At 50.1% G+C, this 23,784-nt stretch overlaps 1 protein-coding gene across 3 annotated transcripts in view; it reads right to left on the reverse strand.

Moving 5' to 3' along the window:
- LOC122943410 (t-SNARE domain-containing protein 1-like) overlaps positions 1 to 23,784 on the reverse strand; it is a 153,103-nt gene that overhangs the window by 34,359 nt on the left and 94,960 nt on the right. The gene's annotated exons all lie outside the window — the stretch shown is intronic.

Here is a 23,784-nt window from a genome sequence, read left to right on the forward strand (position 1 = left end):
CCGACAACCCAAGTGTACAAACCCCCAAGTCAAGTCCGGGATACTGTATGTAGATCATATCATGGACCTGCGAGCTCCGGTACGCCTCGTCCTGGTGCCAGCAAATACACATCAGATGATATTGGATTGGGGTCCCTGAGAACAGAGGGTCCCCGAGTCCCCCTCCGAATGGTAGTGGGCAGGTCAGTCTACTTCCCCGTTCACTTCTATGGATCTATTCTTAGATCCATTGAAGTGAATGGAACAGGAGTGACGTGCATGACCGATCCAGGGGCCCGAGGGTCCTAGCAGCTGGACCCCCTGTAGTGGGACATTTATCATCTATCCTGTGACCCCTTTAAGGCAGGTTCAAAGATCAACATGGGATAACATTTTATTTATATCTAATATTTCTCACAGCTGAGGATTTGCTACAACTGTATCCAGTCCTGAGCCAAGATACACTCAATGTACGCTGATACATTGTAACAAACCACCAGGACTGGAGACTCTTCAGCTCTGGACTGGATACAATTGTAGCGAACTATACACAGCAGCAGCAGCACCAATCTGTCTTCTGTGCTGATGATTTGCTACAATGTATCGGTGCAGGGGATCCGGGCTGTGTACCGCACTGAGGATGGGCCAGACTGGATACAACTGTAGCAAATCTTCATCTGTAACGAGGACAGTTGTTAACTAGTTGCGAACATTTTATTTATTTATTTAACTTCTAGATGTAAATAGCAAATGTTCCCAGCAAGCAGAGATGTTGAAAACGGTATTTAAAAACACAAACCATACTAGAGCTAATCATTGTGGGATTTACCTAGGAATGGACCGGCCCTTTAAAACTGGGAGCTGCTGTAAAGAGTGGATGACGACACCCTACACGGGCGGGCATGACCGCGGCTAATGAGGAGGATTCCGGATCTGCCCTTTAACCCCTCCCAGCCTGGCATTTTTACCCCCGTCTTCAGAAGAGCCACATTGTGGCGCGCTCACACTGCAGACACCGGAGCGACTGGCATCGCCGAACCCATTGTACGACAAGAGAACATTTAAGCTAATTAAACAATTAAATCAGCGGGGACCTTTTAGCAGTTAATTCACACAAAGCCGCGTTCCCCCCCCCCCCCCCCCGTCCAAATTCTGCCTTAATTAATGGAGGCTTTGTGCTCTGTTTAAGCTGCCGCAGAGGAGCGCGGAAAATCGGATGAACCTCGACGAAAGACGCAGACACGAGGGAACGCCGCACAGCAGAGCCAAACAACATGGGGGGTCCAGAGCGTCCTACCCCTCAACGTGGTACATGAACGGTACTTAAGGGAATGGACAGGGTTAATTTTTTTTTTTTTTACAAAATGTCAGCCCAACCAATGGCCAAAAAGGGGGGGGGGGGGTTCGCCTTTCGGTTTTCAGCCGTGCGCAGTGCAGATCTTTAGTGGCTTAGAGATTACTTCCTTGCGAGCCGCCTGCTGAAGGCTGACCACTGCTAACTTGGTGCCCCCCATTTTGGCCATTGATATAAGGGGGGCACGGCCTCCAATCATTCAAGTCCAGCAGGAAGGCGGCAGTATCCCGAGAACTCCGGCTATCTGTTCGATACCGCCGGCAGAGAATGCCAGACAAAAACCGCTGCGTGCTGGACCTCATTATAGTCCACGGGGTCCAGCAGGACGGCGGCAGTATCCCGAGAACTCCGGCTATCTGTTCGATACCGCCGGCAGAGAATGCCAGACAAAAACCGCTGCGTGCCGGACCTCATTATAGTCCACGGGGTCCAGCAGGACGGCGGCAGTATCCCGAGAACTCCGGCTATCTGTTCGATACCGCCGGCAGAGAATGCCAGACAAAAACCGCTGCGTGCCGGACCTCATTATAGTCCACGGGGTCCAGCAGGACGGCGGCAGTATCCCGAGAACTCCGGCTATCTGTTCGATACCGCCGGCAGAGAATGCCAGACAAAAAACGCTGCGTGCTGGACCTCATTATAGTCCACGGGGTCCAGCAGGACGGCGGCAGTATCCCGAGAACTCCGGCTATCTGTTCGATACCGCCGGCAGAGAATGCCAGACAAAAACCGCTGCGTGCCGGACCTCATTATAGTCCACGGGGTCCAGCAGGACGGCGGCAGTATCCCGAGAACTCCGGCTATCTGTTCGATACCGCCGGCAGAGAATGCCAGACAAAAACCGCTGCGTGCCGGACCTCATTATAGTCCACGGGGTCCAGCAGGACGGCGGCAGTATCCCGAGAACTCCGGCTATCTGTTCGATACCGCCGGCAGAGAATGCCAGACAAAAACCACTGCGTGCCGGACCTTATTATAGTCCACGGGGTCCAGCAGGACGGCGGCAGTATCCCGAGAACTCCGGCTATCTGTTCGATACCGCCGGCAGAGAATGCCAGACAAAAACCGCTGCGTGCCGGACCTCATTATAGTCCACGGGGTCCAGCAGGACAGCGGCAGTATCCCGAGAACTCCGGCCGTTTGCTACCGGAACAGCTGGCCGTAGATCTCTGCCGCAGATGCTGGGTGCATACAATGTGCACTGCGCGGTTTCCACATTTCTTGCTGCATTTTTCACGTTTTTTAAGAAAAAAATTTTAAAATTACGTCCCCCTTATGTTAGCTATAAGTCTTTATGAAATTCAGTACAAACATTATATATATATTTTTTTTTTACCCTTGAGAAACATTTTTGGGCTCCATGCCGTTTTTGCTAATTACAGCATTTCTCCCCTAATTTTCTTGCTTTTAATGTCTTTTTTTGCCTCTGTTAGAAAACACATACGGGTTTTTAATTTTGTTTTACCAAGACTTTATTAGAGGAACTGACAATGGGGGGAGGGGGGCAGACTCTCCTTTTTAAATACGGAAGGATCCCATAAAAAGCGCACTGCCCAGATTTATAAACGCGTCTGCATCTAGAATCGGTTTAAAATGTGGCGTAAATCGGAGGCGGCGTCGGTTTCTCCAATCTTTCGATTTATTCGTGGCCAGGGTTTTGTGGGAAAGGGAGAGCCGCCACGGATGAACCGCTCACCGAGGTCATCCCGGACACGGATGTGCGAATGAGGCCCCAAGGATGAGACTCGTAAACTCTTTTCTCATAGCGTTTCCATCCAGCGCGGACAGCGGTCACCATATGGCGCTGGCATACTCCGCAGCGCAGACATCAGCATCACTCGCCGTCACAATCTAACATCTCGGACTGTGAGAGGAAACGCACACAAGGACGGGGAGCACATGCACAGTACACCTATGGGCGCGCGCTGCGCCGTACTGTAATGGTCTGAAGGACGCTCTGCTACGCATTAAGGAGACGGCACGCAGCGACCATTCCCATCACCCGTCCTCATAAAACATTTACTTATACACGAAAATAAAGACAAGGCTGTGGAGGTGACAAAAACATTATTACACTGTTCATCCTGAGCCCGCTGGTTCATGAACAGAATGCCAATATTGACACACAAGATGATCAATGTATCTACTGAATGGGGCAGGGTCTTGGAAAGCTGGGTAACGTCTTATCCTGCTTTCTGCAAACTGGGAGGAGCCTGTGCCTCTGTTCATCCAGGGCTTCCTGCTCCACGAAGAGAATGTCAAAACTGCAGTGAAAACTGACACGCAGTAAAAAGCAGACAGAGTTGATGTGCAGAACAAGGCAGATTTAAATGTGGTCCTGGATCTCTGGAAAGCTGGGTGACAACCTCTACGGAGACCGTACTGGCCACAGTCATCCAGCATCTGCTCCGTATAAGTTAGATTGGATTGTATTCTTCCCAGATTCAATATCCTATCTGGGAGCGGCCTGTACCCACTGCTGTTCATCCTGCGCTTCCTGGTACATGAACTGAATGCAAACACTACAGTCAAGACTGACACATAGGAAGAGAAAAGAGACTGTATTGGATGGTATATACTACATGTAGCTTCTGGGAAACCAGATGAGGACCCCTATGCCCAATATAATGCATATACCAAATCATGTACAGGGGCCTGTACTCTGTTCAGCCTGAGCCTTCTGGTTCACAAACAGAACTACAGTAAAAACTGACAGGTGGGAAATAAAACATTTTATCTGTAGAACAAGACAGATTTAAGTCACTCTGGGTCTCTGGAAAGATGGGTGACAACTCCTGTGAATGGCAATGGCATCCGCTTTCTGTTGCATCCTCCACAGTTTCCATCTGAAAGTGGCTTGCACCCTCTGTTCATCCAGGCTTCCTGGTTCATGAACAGAATGCCAAACTTACAGTAAAGACTGACAAGACCAGAGATAATAGATCTGATGGTATCTGCTATTCAGGGTCTCTGGAAAGCTGAGTGACCACCCCCTATGAGCTCTGAAACGGCTGCCAAAGTGCAATATTTTAAAAGGGGCCACTGCTCAAACAGCGCCTCCTGGTTCATGAACATAAAGCATGGCATGAGGAGAGAGACTGGATCTGATGGTATCTGTTATTCAAGGTCTCTGGAAAGCTGAGTGACCACCCACTGTAATGACTACCATTAATGGCTATAACTGATTTACTGAGAAGGGGCTGCACCCTCTGTTCATCCGGAGCTTCCTGGTTCAAGAACAGAATACCAACACTACAGTTAAGACTGACACGCTGCAAGGACGGCAAATGCAGGTTTATATGCCATTCAGAGTCCCTGGAAAGCTGAGTGCCGACCACTGTATTTTAATACGGGTGAAGGGCGCAGAGTACCTGCGCTCCAGGCAGTCATGTGACCGTCCGTTTATCAGTCGCCCAGAGCTAATAACTCATTATCTAAAATCCCACTACGAGCCGCCGTGAAGCTGCTCTTTTGTTCTGGGAGGATTGCGGTCGCAGGCTGATTAGTCGCCGTCTTCACCGGTCGGGCAGCACAGATAAGCTCCGAGGCGTCCAGAGCCAGACACATGGCGGCCATGGCAGCAAGATGGAAGCCGCGTCCAAGGAAAGCAGCTTAGTGCCGTCCCAGCCTTCACTTATCTACCCAGGGAATGTCACATTCATTGCATTAGAATCCTCGAGCCTCCATTATTTATTATATCTGTAAGTGGGAAAGCTGGGTGACAACCCACATATATGCTGTAATGGTGGCCTTCGACTGCCACCCAGCTTTCCCAGACCCCTCAATGGCTTTCCTGGGGGGGTTCAGAGTAACCCTCTACAACTAGGTAAACATGTCGCTGAAGAATCTAGAAAGCTGGGTGACAACCCACATGACAGCTGTAACGGTCATCACCCAGCTCTCCTGGGCTCCTGACCGACACGTCCGACGAGATATTCAGGGATACAGGAGCAGGGAATGTAACACGGCATAGTCTGGTAGAAGACATTCCACAGTCTAGAAAGCCGAGTGACCATATGGTAACTGTAATGGTGGCCCTACTGGTTGTCACTCGGCTTTCCCACACTCCTGGAAGGCAGCACTGACTGGTTATACAGGGGAGGAAAGCTTGGTGGTCGCACTGGTTGCCACCAAGCTTGCCCTGGGAGCAGAGCTAAGGAAGGGTAACCAACCCTAAGGACCATTGTGGCCGGGCCCCTGGGCAGTGTCACATGACCTATTTCTCTTTTTGTTTTTTACTACATCTCTTGAAAACCCTTGGAAGCACCTTATATTTCTTTTCAATGTGTCACACCCACTCCACTTTGTCACCAATGTCCTACGCTCTTCTGTGGTAAATATAGTTCTGCTAACTTCCCAAGTCAGTCTCCTCCTCTCTGGCAGCTGTAAATTAAGGTCTCAATAAGTTCTTAGTGGGACTCCTTCCCCCTCTAGAAGCTGCAAAAATAGTCCCCAAGTACCCCAATCTTAATACCCCTTGCGCTGGCGCATGATGCACCTAAGTTATGTGGAGGCGCCTCCACCACCAGCCTAAATCTACGCCAGCTCCTACGCCTTGAAAATGAGAAAGGCTGGCCGTCCCCTTTTGTTTTAGACCTGGCGTGAGCAGGGAAAAGTCGCAGAATCGGACACTTATCCCCTTTGCTACCATAGCTGTGACATATATACACCAATGGCGTATATCTAATAATAAATGACTCCCATAGGCTAAAGTAAGTTCTGGAGTCAGCCTCCTTCCCCCTGTGTCAGCTGTGAAAGGAGTCCCAAACAAGTTCTCCAGTCAGTCTCTTTCCTCCTCTGGCAGTTGTAAAGGAAGTCTCCAATTCAGTCTTTCCCACACCTTTGGCATCTACAAATACAGTCTCCTTCCCCATCTGGCAGCTTTAAATACAGTCTCCTTCCCCATCTGGCAGCTTTAAATACAGTCTCCAGCAGTCTTCCTTCCCCCTCTGGCAGTCATAAACATAGTCTCCAGTAAGTTCCATGGTCAGTCTTCTTCCGACAACTAGCAGCCATTTATGAAGTCCCCAGTAAGTTGCCAATCAGTGTCCTTCCCGCTCAGGCAGCTTTAAATACAGTCGCCAGTAAGTTTCCTGGTCAGTCTTCCTTCCCCATCTGGCAGTCACAAAAATAGTCTCCAGTAAATCAGTTTTCTTCATACCTCTGGCAGCCATATATGAAGTCCCCTGTAAGTTGCCAATCAGTCTCCTTCCCCCTCAGGCAGCTTTAAATACAGTCCCCAGTAAGCTCCCTGGTCAGTCTTCCTTCCCCATCTGGCAGTCACAAAAATAGTCTCCAGTAAGTCCATCTTCTTCACACCTCTGGCAGCCATATATGAAGTCCCCTGTAAGAAGCTCCCTCTGGCAGCCATATACTGTATATAGTTCCTAGTTAGTAGATTCTCCGCAGATACCTACCCCCAGAAGAGCGGGGGGGGGGGGGGAAGAAGGACTGAATGTGTGTAGGAACAGTTCTTTCAGGATAAAAACAAGCAAGTAAGAGGGAAATAGAGAAGAAAAAACCCTGTAAGAACCATCGCTGCATTGAAAGGGAGACACAGTGCGCAGCAGACAATGTAGTAGACGGGGTGTGTAATCTCTGGGTGGTGTTCCCCTTTAAAAGAGAGACTGAGGAGACAAGTAGAGAACAGCCAGACTGTGCCTAGAGAAGCAGCATACGGTACAGGCCGAGTCACAGACGGCTTCCTTCCCACCTGTCCTCCAGCGCAGATAACCTTGCCGGTTTTGAGAGATTTACGGCGGCGTCCTCTCGTGCCGGGACCGATGCAATCACACAGAGAAGGCTACTGCAGACGAGGAGACGCGAGGATGGGGACACCTAAATCTTTTAGGAAGGTGAAACTGCATTTACTTTTAACTCGCACACAATATGTTAGGTTGAGGCCGATAATTCGGTGGCTGGCATTTTAAGAGACACTTTATCATGTAACCCAGAATTATATAGATGTAATTGCATCCCTGCGCTGGAGCGGCATGGACTCCGGACCGGCGGCGGGTCCGCGAGCGACTGTACAGTAATTTATCTTTATAACTCCATTTTTCTGATACAAACATTGTTACTCAATAATACATTTCTTGCTGCCTGGAGTCACCACTAGAGGGCCCTCTCTAAAGACCGATTCATTATTGAGTTCAGTGTATTACCAGAATGCAGCAAGCGCCCTCTAGTGGTAGAGGCAAGCAGACAATGTTATCATGCAATTACAGTAGTCATCCACATGTATTATTACTTATGGCAAGCAGAAACAGCACCTCTCTGGTCCATGGCGGTGTCTGGTATTGCAGATCACCTCCATTCACGTGAACACCAGACACATCCAGGGAAAAGGAGAATTTTTCTAACCCTAGCTGGATAAAAGGGATAGACAGAGGTGCGAGAGACAGAGGTGCGAGAGACAGAGGTGCGAGAGACAGAGGTGCGAGAGACAGAGGTGCGAGAGACAGAGGTGCGAGAGACAGAGGTGCGAGAGACAGAGGTGCGAGAGACAGAGGTGCGAGAGACAGAGGTGCGAGAGGCAGAGATGCGAGAGGCAGAGATGATAAAGAGATGTAAGAGAGAGATGAGAAAGAAATTTCTGCGACTGAAAACCCAGTTCCATTCACCTGAATGGGGCTGTTTTGGCGGCAGGCACATAGATTTCTGCAAGTCGCATTCAGGTGAATGGAACTGGTTTTCAGTCGCAGAAATGTCTGCTGTGTGTGAATGCGCTGTAAGCCTGGTGGGGGTCTTAGTGAGGAGGTCTGCTCAGAGGAGCCGTCACAGCGCTGCACTCTAAGCCTGGCGGGGGTCTTAGTGAGGAGGTCTGCTCGGAGGAGCCGTCACAGCGCTGCACTCTAAGCCTGGCGGGGGTCTTAGTGAGGAGGTCTGCTCGGAGGAGCCGTCACAGCGCTGCACTCTAAGCCTGGTGGGGGTCTTAGTGAGGAGGTCTGCTCGGAGGAGCCGGTACAGCCTGCTAAGCCTGGTGGGGGTCTTAGTGAGGAGGTCTGCTCGGAGGAGCCGTCACAGCGCTGCACTCTTAGCCTGGTGAGGTCGTAGTGAGGAGGTCTGCTCGGAGGAGCCGTCACAGCGCTGCACTCTAAGCCTGGTGAGGTCGTAGTGAGGAGGTCTGCTCGGAGGAGCCGTCACAGCGCTGCACTCTAAGCCTGGTGGGGGTCGTAGTGAGGAGGTCTGCTCGGAGGAGCCGTCACAGCGCTGCACTCTAAGCCTGGTGGGAGTCTTAGTGAGGAGGTCTGCTCGGAGGAGCCGATACAGCCTGCTCCTCGTCACAGCGCTGCACTCTAAGCCTGGTGGGGGTCGTAGTGAGGAGGTCTGCTCGGAGGAGCCGTCACAGCGCTGCACTCTAAGCCTGGTGAGGTCGTAGTGAGGAGGTCTGCTCGGAGGAGCCGTCACAGCGCTGCACTCTAAGCCTGGTGGGGGTCGTAGTGAGGAGGTCTGCTCGGAGGAGCCGTCACAGCGCTGCACTCTAAGCCTGGTGGGAGTCTTAGTGAGGAGGTCTGCTCGGAGGAGCCGTCACAGCGCTGCACTCTAAGCCTGGTGGGGGTCGTAGTGAGGAGGTCTGCTCAGAGGAGCCGTCACAGCGCTGCACTCTAAGCCTGGTGGGAGTCTTAGTGAGGAGGTCTGCTCGGAGGAGCCGTCACAGCGCTGCACTCTAAGCCTGGTGGGGGTCGTAGTGAGGAGGTCTGCTCGGAGGAGCCGTCACAGCGCTGCACTCTAAGCCTGGTGGGAGTCTTAGTGAGGAGGTCTGCTCGGAGGAGCCGTCACAGCGCTGCACTCTAAGCCTGGTGGGGGTCTTAGTGAGGAGGTCTGCTCGGAGGAGCCGTCACAGCGCTGCACTCTAAGCCTGGTGGGGGTCGTAGTGAGGAGGTCTGCTCGGAGGAGCCGTCACAGCGCTGCACTCTAAGCCTGGCAGGGGTCTTAGTGAGGAGGTCTGCTCGGAGGAGCCGTCACAGCGCTGCACTCTAAGCCTGGCGGGGGTCTTAGTGAGGAGGTCTGCTCAGAGGAGCCGTCACAGCCTGCTAAGCCTGGTGGGGGTCTTAGTGAGGAGGTCTGCTCTGAGGAGCAGTCACAGCGCTGCACTCTAAGCCTGGTGGGGGTCGTAGTGAGGTGGTCTGCTCGGAGGAGCCGTCACAGCGCTGCACTCTAAGCCTGGTGGGGGTCTTAGTGAGAAGGTCTGCTCGGAGGAGCCGTCACAGCCTGCTAAGCCTGGTGGGGGTCGTAGTGAGGAGGTCTGCTCGGAGGAGCCGTCACAGCGCTGCACTCTAAGCCTGGTGGGGGTCTTAGTGAGGAGGTCTGCTCAGAGGAGCCGTCACAGCGCTGCACTCTAAGCCTGGTGGGGGTCGTAGTGAGGAGGTCTGCTCGGAGGAGCCGTCACAGCGCTGCACTCTAAGCCTGGTGGGGGTCGTAGTGAGGAGGTCTGCTCAGAGGAGCCGTCACAGCCTGCTAAGCCTGGTGGGGGTCTTAGTGAGGAGGTCTGCTCAGAGGAGCAGTCACAGCGCTGCACTCTAAGCCTGGTGGGGGTCGTAGTGAGGTGGTCTGCTCGGAGGAGCCGTCACAGCGCTGCACTCTAAGCCTGGTGGGGGTCTTAGTGAGAAGGTCTGCTCGGAGGAGCCGTCACAGCCTGCTAAGCCTGGTGGGGGTCGTAGTGAGGAGGTCTGCTCGGAGGAGCCGTCACAGCGCTGCACTCTAAGCCTGGTGGGGGTCGTAGTGAGGAGGTCTGCTCGGAGGAGCCGTCACAGCGCTGCACTCTAAGCCTGGTGGGGGTCTTAGTGAGGAGGTCTGCTCAGAGGAGCCGTCACAGCGCTGCACTCTAAGCCTGGTGGGGGTCGTAGTGAGGAGGTCTGCTCGGAGGAGCCGTCACAGCGCTGCACTCTAAGCCTGGTGGGGGTCGTAGTGAGGAGGTCTGCTCGGAGGAGCCGGTACAGCCTGTTCCTCGTCAGCATGTCACAGCGCTGCACTCTCCGCTTCTACTCACGTCCTCCCGCACAAATTGCTCGCCTGCAAATGTAAAACTAAATGTCAGGCTTTATTTGTCTTTCTCATTCTCCTGACAGAGAGAAAGGACGGAAACTCTCTTACTTATCGCAGGGGTACTTAACAAAATGGACAGCAAAGTTTGAAAATGATGATTCTATTCTGAGGCATGGGGGAGGGGAGGAAAAATATAGAAAATCGTGGCTGGCCACGGGGAGCAGAGCCAGGAGCTGCTGCTCAATAATCACAGGCACGACCGCTGCAAGCACAAGAGGCAGTCCGGCTAATTAAGACCAGGAGAAGGGCAAAAATGCCTGCCTTAAAGGGGCTCCCCGCTATTTATCATCATGTGGATTTTAGATGCAACATTTTCCGCTGATCAATTATTACAGACATCGGAGCACCATGATACAGAGCTCCAAACCTCCTGCATTGAAACTGAATGCTAAACGTTGTGCTGCCAGGAGTCACCACTAGGGGAGCTCACTGTATACAGTCTGCAGAGAGCTGCCTCTAGTGGTGGCTGCAGGAACTCAGAATTGTATGATGCAATTATGTAGATGGATTGGTGCCATTTCAGCCATCACTTAAACCCTGGGGTTGTGCACTTTGCTGGTAAAACCTGCATTACTGCAGTGTAGGCACAGATTGACTGTCTAGTGGCGCCTCTCTACATGTCCTATAATACCTCTACCCGCGTCCGGGTGAGCTGCTCCTCTGGGCACCAGGTGGAGGCGGCCCCAATGCATTTTCCTGGGGCATGGTGTACTATGCAGGATCCTGAAGAAGCTCCTGTCCTCTATACAGAGCATGATTCACACCTTCCAGCAGCTACTTCTGACTCTCTATATGTAAGGACCACTCTTCTGATTAATCTTCTAATTTAGAGCTGCCATTTGGGGGCTTTTCAGCCAATTCTGATCAGAGTGCGATTACAAAGTGCATCTTTCGCTCTGTAGGACCCGTCCATTGGTATGAATGGACATAGTGTAATACAGTGCTTCTCCTGTGGTGGCGCTGCTGGGTATCAGCTGATCACTGAGGATCCTAGCAGCAGGGCCCCTTGTGATGTGCTCATTTTATTGCTTATTGGTTCTATAGGTTTGTATAAAGGGGGTGCTCCACGAGTTTCGGGGATCTCTGCGGCTTGGCTGCACTAGGGCAGAACGCCTTCACTTAGGATTCAGAAACTCCTCTTTAGCGGGTCCCCGGCTGCAATCGGCTCCGTGTACAGGGACGCCATTTTGATTCGTTGGTGTATTCATAGTCACGGCCCTGGGGAGAGGTGACGCCCCCCAACCTTTCCATCGGAGTCCTTATATATATAATGCATTTCTTTCATGGATTTATTTGTATCCACATTTCCTCTACGTGACGTCTTAAGGTCACCGGGTTCTACAAGCGTCCATTGTATCATATCACATGGACAATCAAGGGTCTGCCAACAACAGGCGGATCACTACCAGTGATCAGCTTTATACCATGGAGGAACCGGTCGGTAAGTGTTCAGTCTCCCTGCAGCGCCTCCGCAGGGAAAGTGAAGCATTACATCCTACAGAAACAGCATGTAATAAGCCTCATAATATGGGTACTAAGCTAGGGACCCCCTCAATGTGTACTGTCAAATAAAGTGCACGGGACAAAAACAATATAAAAACTTGCCCCAATCTAATCCTGCTATCAATATATCCGTGAAACAGCTAATTTTCCTACACTGATACATTGCAACAAACCAGGCAGTTGTCAGATTTTTTCATTTTTTTTCTTTTTTAAGATTTTAAATCACTGACAGCATGCAAAAATCTTGATGAGGAAGTAATGTAACAGAAATGGCTACCGGGCACCGCACAGAGAGGTGGCTGCCGGGCACCGCACAGAGAGGTGGCTGCCGGGGACCGCACAGAGAGGTGGCTGCCGGGGACCGCACAGAGAGGTGGCTGCCGGGGACCGCACAGAGAGGTGGCTGCCGGGGACCGCACAGAGAGGTGGCTGCCGGGCACCGCACAGAGAGGTGGCTGCCGGGCACCGCACAGAGAGGAGGCTACCGGGCACCGCACAGAGAGGAGGCTACCGGGCACCGCACAGAGAGGAGGCTACCGGGCACCGCACAGAGAGGAGGCTACCGGGCACCGCACAGAGAGGTGGCTGCCGGGGACCGCACAGAGAGGTGGCTGCCGGGCACCGCACAGAGAGGTGGCTACCAGTTTGAGACCGTCACTTTAAGCTATTATATTAATAAGACTGGACAATCCCTTTAAATGTCACTGCTGCCGCAAAGTATTCTAGGGAGACCAGGTCATTGATATCACGGACGCGGGAGCCTTGAGCGGCCGGTGAACGTGCTGGAGAACCGTGGTGAGAAGTGGAGCAGGACCTCAGGTTCACCTCAGGCGTAGGGCGGTCACAAGAGATTTGGGGACTTTTCGACTAAAACGGTCCAGTGTAATTAAAGAGTCTCACCGGTCCCAGGAGAAATAATAATCCAGCAGATGCGACCGACACAAAGCGCCTCTGACCAGAAAATATACAACTTACGGTAGACGGACAAGGCGGTAATCAAAGGCAGAACAGATCTGAAGAGCAGGAGATTTTCAGGTTTAGCCCCTTTATTTATTTTTTTACCCAATAGATTTAAAACAAAAAATTTCAATAACTTTCCAGCACCTTAATATCTCAGAATGGCAAAAAAATAAAAATCAGAGCCCCTTGATGGCATCCATAAGCCTGCGCACACGTCACCAGTCACACAGTTTAGTGTCAAGATGCAGATTACAGAAAACAATAAGACTCTGGTGTAAGTGCTGCAGCGACGACTGCTCCTCTACACCATGTGTGAACGAGGCCCTCATCTTTCTGAAGGAACGTGTCATACATAACAAAAGGTGTTGTAAGACCCACCATTCATTGCAGGGACAACCCACACACCCCATTATCCGTCCCATAGACAATCCATCCATCCGGGGACAATATATCCCCCCTCATCCATCCGGAGAAATTACATCCTCCGTTATCCATCCCAAAGAAAATTCATTCCCTCATCATCTGTCTGGGGGAAAATCCATCTCTACCATCCATCCGGGGGAGAATACAACCCCCATTATCCGTCTAGGGGACAATCCATTATCCTATGATCCGTTCCAAAGACAATCCAGCACCCCAATCATCTGCCATGAAGACAACACCCCCCCCCCCCCCACATCCATCCAGGGGACAATCCATTCCTCCATTATCTGGCCCAAGACAATCCATCCTCCCATCATCCGTCCTGGGGACAATCCACCCTCTCATCATCCAAGCCTTCCCCTCAATCATCCATCCAGGAAACATTTGATTCTCTATCATGCGTCCAGTGGAAAATCCTTCCCCCAACCCCCATCATCCATTTGGGGCACAATCCATCCTGAGCACAATCCATCCCCCCATCATCCATCCAGAGCACAATCCATCCTGAGGACAATCCATCCCCCCCCATCATCCATCCAGAGCACAATCCATCCTGAGGACTATCCATCCCCCCCATCATCCGACTGGGGGACAATCCATCCTGAGGACAATCCATCCCGTCCACTGACGTGAGCGTATTACCTGGAAGCAATTACCAGTCTGATCACACCATCACTCTGGGGCCACGCTCTGTAAATAACTATTTTAAAGCCCCGGTCATATGTGGCTTTGCTGTGACCTCCCGAAGGACGCGGTTTGTAAAGGGGGGGTGCGATGATTAACTGCAGCCTTCGCTCAAGTCACTTCCACGTCCATTCATATCAAACACACGGCAGAGCGGGTGACATCCATGGAAACACATAGCGTGCGTACGGCGGAGAAATGTTTACCACTCCGATGACAAAAGGCCAGGAGTAACTGGAAGACACTTATTGCTTTTGCTCCCGGGCTCCTTCCATACGAGAATGTAATCACACCGGTGTACGTGCCCTCGGCGCATGGCCTCCTTCATAGGTGTGCGGAATCCGAGATGAGGCAGAGGCTTGTACAGGCGTATAACACGGGGACCAGCTCCGCACCCCAACACGCCAAAGGGATGATTTAACATAAAAACTGCAATTTTATGTCAATGCGGTCACTGGGAATAGGATCGGGCCTGAAGCTGTAAGTAATGAGGGGGTTACACGGAAATCACAGGGGCCCCCATATTCCATACTTCAGAAAACATATTTCAAGGGATGGGAGCTGCATTTCCTCCGATTCTCCTTACATCTAAAAAGGGTTGTCCGCCCGCCAACGTCCCTGCTCACGTGCACCGCTGCAGCCATTCAGTGGCCTCATCAGTGACACGTCTGAGCGTCTACATATATGACCATGGATGCCTCACTTCAGGTTCTCTGGGGACGGGTCCTCTTTGCTGGAACAGAGCAGCTTCAAGAGGCGAGAGGATAATTTTTTTTTCAATATTTTAAACATTTTTGGCAATAATCAGCTTTGGTTTTGGGGACCCCCTTAAAGCTCGGATTGTGTGAACTCCCTGCACGGCAACTAATCTTACAGGGAGTGGAGATTAAAGGCCCAATACACATTAGACTTCCATTGGCCAAACCCACAGGTGAACTCTCCATTAACGGGGAGGGGGTGAAGGATCGGAGAAGATGAATGCCCATGCCTGATCCCCTCATGGAGATAAGCTGCCACCAGAGGTGTATGTGCCTGGTGGATTCGGGAGGAATAGCTGTCGGCTGAACTGGTATAAGGGTACCTTAAATAATTCCATGGTGCTAACCCGTGTACAGGGACCTGGACTTAGCAGGAGCAGCCTTTATTAGCAGATGTGGAGCAGGAAATTGTCACCGGTACGGGACAAAATTAGAAGGAAAAAAACACAGAAAAGCAGCAGGGCAGGTGGAGTTCAGGCAGCATGGAAACCAAGCAGAGGGTCAGGCTGGGCAGCAGACAGGTAGCGAGGTCAATGGTCGAAGAAGCCAGGAATACAATACAAGAACCAATACTGACCTAATGTGCAGACACAGGACACTGGGATAAGGGCATTAGAAAGCAGCGTCAGATTGCCATTGATTCACCGATTGTACATTGGTGCACACTGGCCCTTTAAGAGCTACCAGCCAGGAAAAATGATAGAGCAGCAGGGGACCTTGCATGAAAGACCTGTAGGCAAGGAGGGGCCCAAACCCTGGAATCCTGGTCTGCAGTGTAGGAAAGATGCAGAGTATTCAAGGCTGAAGCATGGAGCGAGGCAGGAGAGTTTAATTACAAAGTTCTGGCTGTCTGCTGCCACCACCAGGGGGCGCTCACTACATACGGATTACCACAGACAGTACTTGGCAATAGATGAATTTCCAGTAAAATCCACCTTTATTCAACGAAGTATATAACGGTAAAGGAACAGAGCCGCTAGACTGGTTTACACGTTTCGACACAAAGTCTTAGGCAATTTACAGTGTAAAATGTATATGCTGTAAGCTCCCACAAGCGGGGACAGCCGCAGACAAACAAACAGCATTGGTGAGGAGAAGCAATGCCCATCGCCCCGTGGGCAGTCAAGAGGCATGCCTCTGTGGTAGATACTCCACTGGGGATAGCAAAGCTAGAACATGGAGAAGAGGGCGCTCTGGTCAGTCTCTGGTCAGACCCCGATCCGTTCCAAGGCTCGCCTCTCGCACATCTTCACTCGGGATATTTCTTGTTACACAATTCAGATTTTCTTTGCATCTCTATGACGCTGATGATTACTACGTTGTGGGGGTGCAGACACGTCGGCTCAGTGACTACACACTATGACTAAGGACTGGGATGGTCCCAAACATGGATGCAACATGTTCTATGCGTCAAAAAGCAGGGGTCACCTATTAACCCCGCCGTCTCTGAGCCTCTTCAGCTCGATCTCCTCATTTTGTGAGATCCCAGTAGATCTTCCAGGCTGCGTCCTGAACGACCAACATTTCTGAGCTCCTCGATGCAGGCCTAGGGTGGGTGCAGGTGTGGCGGATCACTTCTGCTGCGGATTGTGCAGGTGGACATGAAAATCTGCAGCAGTCATATGTCAACCAGGATGCTTTCTGCAATGTGTGACTTGGGCTGTGAAAGACCTATCCACATGCATTATACCTGGACTTACTCGTAGGCTATGTTCACAGGGGGACAGCACTTCCACCTGAGCTCAATGCAGCTAGTCTGCGTGCAGCTTCCTACCAGGATGTCCCTTTAGACGGGATGATACAGCAGGTGATTGTTGGGAAGGAAGCGTTCCTTCCCGACAATTTCCTGCTCGTCAGTGGAGAGACACATTTACATGCAGCGATCTCCTCCACAGTATGTGGAGCAGTGATCACTAATGCCATCGCTTGTTCTCATACAGAAGCGTTCCTTCCTGACAATCATCTGCTCGTCAGTGGAGGAGACACATTTACAGGCAGCCATCACTAATTCCATCGCTCGTTCTCATACAGAAGCGTTCCTTCCCGACAATCGTCTGCTCGTCAGTGGAGGAGACACATTTACATGCAGCCATCACTGATTCCATCGCTCGTTCTAATACAGAAGCGTTCCTTCCCGACAATCGTCTGCTCGTCAGTGGAGGAGACACATTTACATGCAGCCATCACTCATCCCCATACAGAACCGTTCCTTCCCGACAATCGTCTGCTCGTCAGTGGAGGAGACACATTTACATGCAGCGATCTCCTCCACAGTATGTGGAGCAGTGATCACTAATGCCATCGCTTGTTCCCATACAGAAGAGTTCCTTCCCGACAATCGTCTGCTCGTCAGTGGAGGAGACACATTTACATGCAGCCATCACTCATCCCCATACAGAAGCGTTCCTTCCTGACAATCATCTGCTCGTCAGTGGAGGAGACACATTTACATGCAGCCATCACTAATTCCATCGCTCGTTCTTATACAGAAGCATTCCTTCCCGACAATCGTATGCTCGTCAGTGGAGGAGACACATTTACATGCAGCCATCACTCATCCCCATACAGAACCGTTCCTTCCCGACAATCGTCTGCTCGTCAGTGGAGGAGACACATTTACATGCAGCCATCACTCATCCCCATACAGAAGCATTCCTTCCCGACAATCGTCTGCTCGTCAGTGGAGACATTTCCATGCAGTGATCTCCTTCACAGGATGGGGGGCAGTGATCGCTACGCCATTGCTCGCCCTCCCACAGGATCACTGTTTGCTGGCAGCAGGGCGGATTACACAGCGTGATCTGCTGCCGGCAAACAACGATTTCTGTGTCCACACAAGGGATGTATTACCTGATAAAAGAGCGTTTTGCTCATTCATCGGCGGCAATATTACACTGTCAGATAATCGCCAACGAGTTATGAATTATCTGGCAGATTCCCGGCCCGTGTTAAGGGCTCTTCACAAACCTGAAGAACTGACATGTCAATGTTTATTTCTGCAGCATGAAATCTGCATGAAAAACCAGCCATGTGAACAAGCCCTTACTTGGGTCCGTTCACATATTCAATGCATGTGAAGGGGGTGTTTGTAATGTCGCTCATAGGCACAGATTCAGCATGGGGCAAGCCGCCTGAACGGGACGAGTCCTCATGCGGATCCGATGCATATCACATTGCACATGCGCTGGAGTGTCAGCCGCGGATCCTGTGTCGGATTTGCTTGTAGTGTGAACATGACCTTAAACCACAGCTCTTGTTGCACTTGAAAGCTCAGAGTCGGCATCTCTTTCTCCACAGCTACAGTACAGGAAGCAGAGATCTAGGTTGCTGTTTGCAGAAGCCTTATGGTGAAGACCAGCTTCTATCGACTATTGCTGTAGGCCTTTATATAAGAGCATGGGAACGGGTTAACCCCTCAGTATCACCATTAGTGACGATCACTTCCTTTGGATTAGTTGACTCCTGGATGGTCTTATTGTTTTGGAGAAGTCAACCCCCCCTTCCCGCCCAATCTTGACATCTCGCGGTGACCAGAAGGTGACTTTGGCGTCTCGTACTTGACTCCTGCTTTGACCTTTACGGCAATGACACTTTTATTGTATTAATACTCGTGACCTCTAAATCTGTGGAGCGTTGGGGAGGAGGCGAGGACAGGACTCCGCTCGCATCATCCTATTATTTCGCTCAAGAAGAAATCCGTATGTTTTTCCTCACATCACCCACAATCCTTGCTAATATCTCTCAAGGTCAGGAAGCCCGGGCGAGAGCGCTCGCCTTAATCTGATTAGCGACGCAGCCTTCATGCAGAATCCTATGTCAGCTCCTTTTGTCTCCAGAAGAAGCGACGGAGACATGAAATTATTAAATGTATAGGAAACAGACACTTCCCCTCCGCAAGGTGACACTTTGGATAAAACTCTCCATTTATTCTATGACAACGGGTTCACCAGCGCTGGCGGCTGAGCGCGGACTGGAAGGCAACCGCAAATCAGGGGGTGAAGCGGTCCGCCATCGACGGACGTGTCCCCTCACATAGGGCAGAAACCTAGAAGGGGCCACGGACTAAGAAATGACGAGTATGGATCCAAAAGGCAACCAGTACTTCCAGTATCTGTCTGAATATCTGCACAGAAAGCTCCTTCCTGTGTCCTCTGTACTTTATATATACAGTTACTACTTGTTTACTCTGTTCTCCCTTTGTTCTTTATTGACACATTGCTTGATTTACTCTCTTGCCTCTGTATGGCCACATCTCGATGCTGAATATTTTGCGAAAGGTGTTTTTACCTCGAACTACACAACGGTTTGGGATTTGGCCAGAGCAGCAGTAGTGTATATAAGGTATGGTGTCAGGAGGAGCTAAAGATGTAATAACTATCCGGATAAACACTATTTACATCACTGCCGCACATCTGGATGTAAGGGGGTCTTGTTGAGGAGGTAGAGCAGACCCCGAGTCTGGTAGGGTCATTATCAGTCATAGCGCTTAACTGTCATTTGTCTTATCAACTTATTGTATGTCTAAATTTATATTATGTAATAAAGTATGTATTTGTATTTTAAGTGTGGTCTGTTTGGTTTGGGGAGGCAAGAATATAATTACTATAATACTGCTCCTATGTACAAGAGTATAACTACTATAATACTGCCTCCTATGTACAAGAATATATACCTACTATAATACTGCCTCCTATGTACAAGAGTATAACTACTATGATACTGCTCCTATGTACAAGAATATAACTACTATAATACTGCCTCCTATGTACAAGAATATAACTACTATAATACTGCCTACTATGTACAAGAATATTTACCTACTATAATACTGCCTCCTATGTACAAGAATATAACTACTATAATACTGCTCCTATGTACAAGTATATAACTACTATAATACTACCTCCTATGTACAAGAATATAACTACTATAATACTGCTCCTATGTACAAGAATATAACTACTATAATACTGCCGCCTATGTACAAGACTATAACTACTATAATACTGCCTCCTATGTACAAGAATATAACTACTATAATACTGCTCCTATGTACAAGTATATAACTACTATAATACTGCTCCTAAGTACAAGGATATAACTACTATAATACTGCTCCTATGTACAAGGATATAACTACTATAATACTGCCTCCTATGTACAAGAATATAACTACTATAATACTGCCGCCTATGTACAAGACTATAACTACTATAATACTGCTCCCTATGTACAGGAATATACCTACTATAATACTGCCTACTATGTACAAGAATATAACTACTATAATACTGCCTACTATGTACAAGAATATTTACCTACTATAATACTGCCTCCTATGTACAAGAATATAACTACTATAATACTGCTCCTATGTACAAGTATATAACTACTATAATACTGCCGCCTATGTACAAGACTATAACTACTATAATACTGCTCCTATGTACAAGAATATAACTACTATAATACTGCCTCCTATGTACAAGAATATAACTACTATAATACTGCTCCTATGTACAAGAATATAACTACTATAGGGGGCGGAGCCTGGCTGCAGACCTGGCCGGACGTATGTAGGAGAGCTCTCCTCCTCACCACTCTGCTAACTGGTAAATTTTGCGGTCTAAATCGCTCAAGAATGGGAAAAGTGGGTAGATACATACCCAGAGAGAAAACTGAAGCCAGCAAACCAGAGCGCGGTGCCTCCGACATGGAGAAATACCTGAATAAGAAGTCTCCAGCTCCTGCGCCGGCCGGCCCTAAGATGGCGCCGCCGGAAACTGATGACTGGGGCAGAGAATCGGAGGATGATGAAGAGGCCATAAATGACCGGGAAGCATGCCCCGCTTCACATAGCGCTGCTCCGATATCGAAGAAATTCCTGCAACAAGCGTTATCGGCGGCCCTCACCCCAGTTGTACAGGAGCTGCAGGAAATCAAAGCTGACCTGAAGCATATTGGCGGGAGGGTGGAAACGCTAGAGGACAACCAGGCGTCCATTACAAAATATGTAAAGGCTGCAAGCGACAACACCATGGCTCTAGCAGCCTCCCTGGACACAGCGTACTCCCTTATTGAAGACCAGGAAAACCGGAATAGGAGGAAGAACCTCCGCATCCGTGGCCTGCCGGAAAGCATCGCACACGAGGGCTTACCAGAAGCCGCAGGCGCCATCTTCTCCCTACTCCTGGGAAGCTCCAGCACAGCCGAGATCCAGATTGAGCGCATTCATAGAGCGCTCAGGCCGAAGCCGAAGGAGAAGGAGAACCCTAGAGACGTTGTATGCGGTCTATTGAGGTATGTGGACACCGCTGCGCTAATGCAGGCCGCTAGAAACAGGAGAGAAATCCTGTACGAAGGCGCCAAAATCTCCATCTACCAGGACCTGGCGTCCTCTACCTTGAATAAACGGAGGGCGCTGCGGCCCCTCACAGAGCATCTGCGCCATCACAAGGTGCCGTATAAATGGCTATTCCCCTTCGGCCTTACATTCGCTGTGGATGGGAAGCGCTGTACTATTCGCCTGCCTCAAGACCTCCAGGCTGCCTGGGAGCTGTTACAGACGGATCCGCTGGATGTGCCATCCTGGCTGCCATCTGCCGACATCGGGACACAGCTGCCAGAACTACCAGAGGCCGCAGGTTGGCTCAAAGCTTCACAAAAGAGGAAGAACCAGCACAGATCAAGGGACACCTGAAGTCCTAGAGACTGTCCAGTAGTTCTACCTAATTTACATGAGTGACTTCCCAGGGGTTCCAGGGAAGGACAGGTTCATGCTGATCTTTGCAACACCATGAGGCTGCAAGTATACCTGTCTGTCAAAAGTATTGAAGAGTTCCTGTTCTTGTAGTACTCCGCAGGGTAGATACTTTACCCTGCTGTGCCTTTTTTATGCATTCACTTAGACCAATATCTGTAAGGTGCTATTACGCACCAGTCCAGCAGGTGGTGCACTGTGGACACCATTGAGTAATGTGGTTCCATATTGCATCCCCCCCCACTTACCAGGGTTTCACTGGCACCAACCTGGTACTTGTGCCTGATTGCATGGCTGTTCACGCCCGCTTCACTGCAGCCAATAGATCCGCTGCAGTGTTGCTGGCATGGGAGCCATCGCACTGTTCTATTTGTCATGTTGACAGAATTTTTAGTTGTGATGTTATTGGTTCACTCCCTAGATACGGTCGATGTGTATGGCTGGAGTTCTCCGGTTCCAAAGATACCCTATTCTCACAATGATGTCGTCAATTAAATGTACAACGTACAATGTCAGGGGCTTTAACACCCCACAAAAGCGCTCTCAGGTCATCCGTCTGTTAAAAAAGAATAATACAGATATCTGCTTCTTTCAGGAGCTACATTTTAAAGAGGCTCATATACCCAAAATTCAGAACCCATACTTTCAGCACTGGTATTTTAGTGCCTTTGCAAAAGCAAAGAGAGGAGTGGGTATTGCAATTTCTAGGAGAGTACCATTTACATTGATATCCACCCTGACGGACCCTGAGGGCCGCTTCATATTCGTGAAGGGCCTCATTGGCACGCAAAAGGTTACGCTTGCCAGTTTGTACAGCCCTAACCGAGGTCAGAAGCAATGGATCAAGACCACACTGAACAAACTTGAGTTGTTTGCGGAAGGGATTGGGTTAATTGGGGGAGACCTCAATGTCACATTGAACCCTTTCATTGATGCCTCTGATGGCTCCTCCCAATTGACCCAGTCAGCATTAGGATGTATCAACAGATATATTTCAGATATGAACCTGCTGGATGTCTGGCGACTGGCCCACCCAGATACTAGGGACTTTACCTTCTTTTCAGCACCGCATAAATCGCATAAACGGTTAGACTACATCTTACTGTCCAGCAACGCCGTGGATATGGTGGACTCGGCCGACATAGGTGTTGTGACCGTCTCTGACCACGCCCCAGTCTCTGCTGCCCTCAGATTCTCCAGCTTGCCAGCCTCAGTTAGACAGTGGCGCTTAAACGAGACGCTGCTAGATAGACAAGCAGACACCTCAACCCTAGAACAAAAATTAAGGGACTTCTTTGTGACCAATGCGACACCGGGTATGGCCCAGACGACACTTTGGGAGACGCACAAGGTGGTTATCCGGGGAGAGCTCATAGCCTTAGGCAGTAGGGTCAAGAAAGAGAAACAAAGGATTCTACATGACCTCTTGGTTCGGATAGCAGACAAGGAGGCGGTCCATAAACGGTCTAAAGCACTAACAGTTCAGACCGAACTGATTCAGCTGAGATCACAATTAAAAGATCACTTAAACATTCAAAATGCAAAAGCCTATCAATACGCCCAATATAAACATTATTCCCATGGCGATAAGGGGTCTAAGTTGACGTCCTTCCTCACGAAACAAAAGAGAGAGTCCATGTTCATACCCAATATTAAATCCAGCAATGGAAGCATACTGCACAAAACAGCTGAGATTGCAGAAGAATTCCAGGAATTCTATAGGCAACTCTACGGCCTATCAGACCCTGACCACCCAGATCTTTCAATACCAGAGGCAACAGACTTGTTTCTGAGTGGCCTGAGCTTACCCCGGATAACCTCCCAAGAAGGCGACACCTTATTAGAGCCAGTCACTGAACTCGAGGTGAAATCGCTACTGACCTCTATGCCCACGGGTAAAAGCCCTGGCCCGGATGGATTTCCGGCGGGCTATTATAAAAAATTTTCAGATGTATTGATACCCCATCTGGTGACGTGGTGCAATGCGCTACTGAATGGGGAAACCCTACACAAGCAATCATTGGAGGCCACGGTGACCATACTCCCAAAACCGGGGAAAGACCCCCTACTCTGCGGTAGCTATAGGCCAATCTCGTTACTTAACGTGGATGTTAAAATATGGTCCAAACTTCTAGCGACGCGGCTGGGCCGCTTGCTTCCCAAACTTATCCACCCCGACCAATCTGGCTTTGTCCCAGGGAGGGAGGGTAACCATAATTCCTGTAGGTTGATTGCTGCAATTCAGTGGGCCAAACGGAAAAACCTCCCCTTAGCGCTTCTCAGCGTAGATGCGGAGAAGGCCTTCGATCGGGTAA

This window comes from Bufo gargarizans, chromosome 7 (assembly GCF_014858855.1).
Source record: "Bufo gargarizans isolate SCDJY-AF-19 chromosome 7, ASM1485885v1, whole genome shotgun sequence".
NCBI lineage: Eukaryota > Metazoa > Chordata > Amphibia > Anura > Bufonidae > Bufo > Bufo gargarizans.